General features: G+C 43.7%; 1 pseudogene; it reads left to right on the plus strand.

Annotated features, from left to right (window-relative positions):
• Window positions 1-4,230: 4,230 nt before the first annotated feature.
• On the plus strand, window positions 4,231-5,967 carry LOC140498459 (eukaryotic translation initiation factor 3 subunit D pseudogene; annotated as a pseudogene).
• The last annotated feature ends 571 nt before the right edge of the window (window positions 5,968-6,538 follow it).

Raw genomic sequence — 6,538 nt, forward strand, 5'->3', positions numbered from 1 at the left:
CTATGTATGTGCTTTTTTATAAGTAAGGTCTATGTGTGTGCCTACCTTTTCCACTGTCTGTGAGTAGTTGTGGTAGCATGTGCCCCAGATTTATGGGGAGAATATTTTGTCATTTCTGTTCATGCTATGATCTCTTATTAAATGCTTTTGCTCTGAGCTAATTGTGTCTACTTACTCATCATTAAAGACAGGCACATTGGTGGGAGTAGATGAGCTATAGTTTTAGAAGTGTGGACCCTAGAGAAATTTGAACCTGAGGTAACTGTCCCCATGGGACCCAACCTTCAAGTGCTAATTGGTAGTTTGCATGTAGAGTAGACACTACATTAATGAAATGAAAACTCAGAAGGTACCATATTGAAGATCTGAGGCAAAGTTTGGAGTAGATTTGAACTGAATTTCCACCACTCATTTTATTATTGAACACCTACTTTGTAATGGGCACTGTTCAGGGTTCTATAGATATAAAGATAAAAAGATACAGTATCTGTCCTCAAATACTTTGTAAATTTCTACTCCACCTTGAAACTTAAGAGTGGTGATAGAGATAATGCATACATGTATATGTGTATATATATTAAGTACACACACATAAGCACAAGACGAATGCACAAAGTCCCTCATCTGTCCTAGACTACCCTAATAGTTTTCTTCCTCCAGTATCTACCCTAAGGGGAAATAAGGCTTTTCCCTTTAGGTACAGGAAGATTCTGTGAGGATTTTAAGGGTGAAAGGATAAAGAAGAGAGAGAAGGTCAAGAATAGAGGCATGGGGGATGATTACGCTTATAGGAGAGTAGGAAGTAAAGGGATCACTGGAGACACAGAAAGTAGGACAGGAACAGGCAGAAGGGAAGTAATAATACTAGGAGAGATCAGTGGCAAGGAAAGTAATGTATGAGAATGTACCAAGAAGAATAGGTTGCTTCATACTGTCAAATGATGCAAAGAGGTCACAGAAGATGAGGTCATTAGATTTGTCAATTTGGAGGTCAATTGTTTCTTTGGAGAAAGTTTTAATATAGCAGTGGAAATGAAGGACAATTACATTTCAACAAAAATTAATTAAGTATATTTTATGTGCATAGCACTCGAGCCTAGGGCTAGAGAGATATGAAGTTTGGATAAGATGGAGATTACACTATTTTCTCTTTTGTTATATTTTGTTTTGTTATTCTCATGGTTTCTCCCATTCCCTATAATTCTTCTATGTAACGTGAATAATGTGAAAATGTGTTTAATGGGAATGTATGTGTAGAGCCCATATAAGATTGCAGGTAGTCTCGGGGAAGAGGGGGAGCAAATTTAAAACTTATGGAAGTGAATGTTGAACACTGAAAACAAATAAATGAATAAATTTGGGGGGAAAAACAGATAGAGATTACAACTCATGAAGACCTCATGGAGATTATAACTGAGTAAGAGATTAGGATACCAAGCCAGATAGTTACAATACACAGACTAAAGACTGACTGGTGAAGTTCAGAAGGAAAGTGAGGAGCCAGTCTTCAGAAGTGACTTTTTTGACCTGGTCCATCTATGGAATGACTTGCCAAGATACTATACTTCAAAAGCACATGAATGACTCATTCATGGACCAGTGGTAATCTCTGGTCCTCTAGGTCCTCAATTGCAGTCCATCGACTGACTCCAAACTGCATACAACAAATCCCCTTAATGAAAGGATTTGTTCCGTAAAAGTTGGAGTCAAGTCTAAGGGCTGCTCTCAAGGACCTAGAAGGCCACATGTGGCCTCAAGGCATCAGGTTCTCCACTCCTATGCTATGCTGAGGCCAGAGAGGAATGGCCACTATAAGTTTGAACCAACTCTCCCTAGGGACTGACGTATAGAAGGGAGATTGGGCCCCAGTTCAGGGGAATGTTTTTGTATTTTTATTCTTGCTAACTTTTCAATAAACATCCCTCTGTAAAAGTTAATCAATGCCAAATGGTAATCAGTGATTTCAAGGAGATATCAACTGGTCAAACTGGGGTATAAGTTATAGGTTAGATGATATTGAGGAGATAGTAACTGCTATTGGTCAATTGATTTTGGGGGAAAACACAAAAAGGGAACTTGTGATTGATAGTAAAGCAAGACATTCCGCACTCTCAGGGAGAACCCTAGATGCTAGAGAGGAAGAAGGAGACTTGCTTTGAGGATCAGACCTGCCACTAAGAGTAGGAGTTGGGAGAGTGACTATAGAACCACACATATACCCACATACAGGCACATATATGAACACACACACAATGGAGACACATGCACACATAAACACAGTATACATGCACACATATGCACGCATGCACACATGAACACACAAACATGTGTGCACATGAGCACGTGTGCTTGTGTATACATGCACACATATGCACAGTACACACGTGTGCATGTGTGCAGATGCAAACGTACAGAGGTGCACACATATGCACAAACACATATGTGCAGATGTACATATATGCACACACATGCACACATCACAATGCATTTGCACATACGTGCACACATGTACAGATATGATAACATACACATGTGTACACTCATGTACACACATGTTTATGTATGCCTATATATGCACATATACATGTGCTCACACATGTACACAGATGCATAGCATGTACACATATGTGCACACATGCACATAATGCATGCATTTGTACACACATGCATGTATACACATAAATACATTTATGCACACATATGTACACGCATTCACATATACACATCTATACATACATACACATGCACATAATATAGACACATGCACATATAGACACATGTGCACACACAGATACACATACATGCACATATGCACATATATGCGCATATAACCCTACATGTACACATATGCACATGCATATATGCGCATGGACACATTACACAGCATACACATGTATATATGTACACTGTACACACACACATTCACACAGATCTGTACATATGTATACAGTCACATGCAGAGGCATATTCAAACATGTACAAATACACATGAGCATGCATATACACACATTACACCAGTACACACATGTACACAGCACAGACATATACATATTGTCTCTTCTGTTAAAAGTAAGCTCTTTGAGGGTAGGGATTGCTTTACTATTGTCTTTTTATCCCAGTCACTTAGTGTCCTGCACTGGAGGAACTTAATAAATGTTTGTCAGTTGATTGGTAGGGGAGACCCGCTAATGTTTATGGGTAGAGGGGCAATAGCTAGGAGATGTAGAGAGGATGAAGATGGGAAAAAGTAGAAATGATCAGGGTCCAAAGGATCAAGAAGGGGTTAAGGATTCTCATTGTTCAACTATGAAAAATCTTATCTGTAAAATGAGAGGGTTGTAACAAATTGGCCAAGATGACAAAATACAGAAATTGTTAGGGTTGGTTGGGCTGTAGGAAGATAGTACATTAATACACTGTTGGTGAATATATGAACTGATTCAACCGTTTAGAAAGCAATTTGGAATTATGTGAGCAAAATCACTAAAACTACTCACAACCTTTGATCCTCTGGAACCCATTGATGACCATATACCCCAAGGAAGTCAGAGAGGAAAAGGAGGTCTTAAATATTTCAAAATATTCATAGCATTGTGCTAATGTAAGACCCCTTGATCTCTAGCTACCTCTTTCTTTGCTTTGAGGAGCATTGGGGTCTTTGGGGCTGGTAGGGGATTGAATGGAAGAGTTGTGATGCAGAAGCAGATTTGTTGAAGGTTAGGGGAAGCAATGAAAGAGAAAAAAGGCACTGAACCTTGCTCAGACTGGCTACTAATTTACTATATCCTTCTCTAAGATGGTATAGCTGGGTCCAGATGAAACCAGGGGTCCCCATTTAACAGCTGAGTGACCCCAATAACTGGGGAAGCTGAGTTTCAGTGCCAATAGCACTCATTGCACCACTCCTAACTTAAGGTTAGAAATTTCCTTGTGGCTCCCTGCTTAATTTCCTACTACTAAATTTCCAGTTTGAGAATCAGGTTGACCTCAGTTCCAGTCTTGCTTTTGATGTGGAATGCTTACAAACTACATTGGCTCACAAGCCTGCAAGGCTAAGGAGACTGAATTTTTTTCCTCCCCCAGGGTTCTCCTGTGCCCTTAAGGAGGTGAGGGGGCATTAAGGCTCTCTACAAATGACTCCTGCCCTGGGAGATAGCATTCCCTCAATTATAGGGGGTGAGGCTGGAACCATTCGTCTCTTTCGCTGCGGGCCTGAGCAGGTTTTAGAAGATGGCAAAATTCATGATTCCTGTGATCTAGGACAACCCTTCAGGCTGGGGTCCCTGTGCAGTCCCCGAACAATTTCGGGACATGCCCATTCAGCCGTTCAGTAAAGGACTTCGGCTGGGAAAGGTTGCACACTGAACAGGAGCCACCTACCAGAATAAGAGGTACACGAATAAGTATTCCTCCCAGTTTGGGGATGGAAGTCAATACGCTTATTTCCATGAGAAGGACGAGACCACTTTCTAACTCGTAGACGCGGCCCGGACCCAGAAGACGGCTTACCAAAGGAATAGAATGAGGTTTGCCCAGCGGAATCTTCGAAGGGACAAGGACCGTCGGAACATGTTGCACTTCAGCCTGCAGACCTTGCCCAATAGCACCAACAGAAAGAGAGAGACCGCATATGTCTGCAAAAAAAGTTTCAGAAGCAGTTTGGAGTAAGGCAGAAATGGGACCAAAAATCCCGGAAGCCCCGGGATTCTTCCGTCGAGGTGAGGAGTGACTGGGAGGTGAAAGAAGAAATGGATTTTCCTCAGTTAAAGAAGACACGTTACTTGGAGGTGTCAGAGCCGCAGGACATCGATGCTGTGGGGCCCTGGAATATTACGACAAAGCCTTTGACCTATCACCACGAAGAATGAGAAGCCTCTGCGTAGCATCAAGCGCATTTTCCACACCGTCACCACAGCAGATGACCCCGTCATCCTCAAGCTGGCAAAGACTCAGGGCAACGTGTTCGCCACGGATGCCAACCTGGCCACGCTGATGTGCTGCGCAAGCTCCGTCTATTCCTGGGATATTGTCGTCCAGAGGGTTGGGTCCAAGCTCTTCTTTGACAAAAGGGACAACTCGGACTTTGACCTCCTGTGAGCGAAACTGCCAACGAGCCCCCTCAGGATGAAGGCAACTCCTTTAACTCACCCTGGAACCTTGCCATGAGGCAGCCTACGACAATCACAATTTCTCCCAGCAATGCCTGAGAATAGGAAAGGAAAGATATATTTCCCAACCCAAATCCCTTTGTGGAAGATGACATGGACAAGAATGAGATTGCCTCGGTTGGCATACCGGTACCGCAGGTGGAAGCTCGGTGATGACATTAACCTCATTGTCCGCTGTGAGCATGATGGCGCGCCAATGGAGAGGTGTCCTTCATCAACATCAGGACCCTCAATGAGTGGGATTCCAGGCACTGCAGTGGCGTGGACTGGCGACAGAAGCTGGACTCTCAACGTAGGGTGGTCATCGCCACAGAGCTGAAGAACAACAGCTACGAGACGGCGCGCTGGACCTGCTGTGCCCTGCTGGCGGCGTCCGAGTACCTCAAGCTCGGGTACGTGTCCCGCTACCGCGTCAAAGATTCAGCTCGTCACGTCATCCTGGCCACCCAGCAGTTCAAGCCCAATGAGTTTGCCAACCACATCAACCTGAGCGTGGAGAACGCTTGGGACATCCTGCTCTGCGTGATAGACATCTGCATGAAGCTGGAGGAGGGCAAGTACCTGATCCTCAAGAACCCCAACAAACAGGTGATCCGCCTCTACAGCCTGCCTGATGGCGCTTTCAGCTCCGACGAGGATGATGACAATAAAGACGAGGAGGAGGAGGAGGAAGAGGAAGAAGCGTGAGTGGGTTGCACACGACCCTGCACATCTTCCCTCTTCTGCCCGGAAGGGATCGGAGGATACCATGGAAATTGGCCTTGTCCACACAAACTGAGGTTTAATGGGTGAAATAAAGGAGAAGCGTAATTGAAAAAAAAATTATAGGGGGTGAGATTCCTGAACCCCAGTTCCATTTAGTCACTGAAGAGTTGGATTAACTTTTACAAAGAAATCTTTACTTCAAAATTATAATCACAAATATATAGATTTACCCCTCTGATACATGTGAGTGGGGAGGGAGGCTGCTTTCCTCTTGCATTACCTCATACTCTGGGAATGTAAAGCGGATTAGGTTCACAGCTTAACTCAATTCCTATACTGCACAATTCGACAGTCTCCCACCCCCCTCCTCGGGCTAAATGCCCCCAGAGTCTCAGGGCTTCCCTGCCAGACTATCTGGCTACACCATCCTGTCTGAAGGCCTGTCTCCAAAGTAAACATGGTTTGAATTCCTGGTCTGGTAGAGGTCTCTGGCACTGAAACTGTGAAGAATAAATGAAGCAACACAGAAACAAACACCGTCAGACCCATTTCTCTAAGCTGGAGTAAAAGAGAAGGAGCAGAGGAAGGAAGTCCAGTTCATGGTACCCATGCTGTTGACGAATGTGAGCCAGAAAGAGATGTGAGAAAAGGGCCACAGTCTTAGT

Source organism: Notamacropus eugenii, chromosome 4 (assembly GCF_028372415.1).
Source record: "Notamacropus eugenii isolate mMacEug1 chromosome 4, mMacEug1.pri_v2, whole genome shotgun sequence".
In the NCBI taxonomy this organism is placed as follows: domain Eukaryota; kingdom Metazoa; phylum Chordata; class Mammalia; order Diprotodontia; family Macropodidae; genus Notamacropus; species Notamacropus eugenii.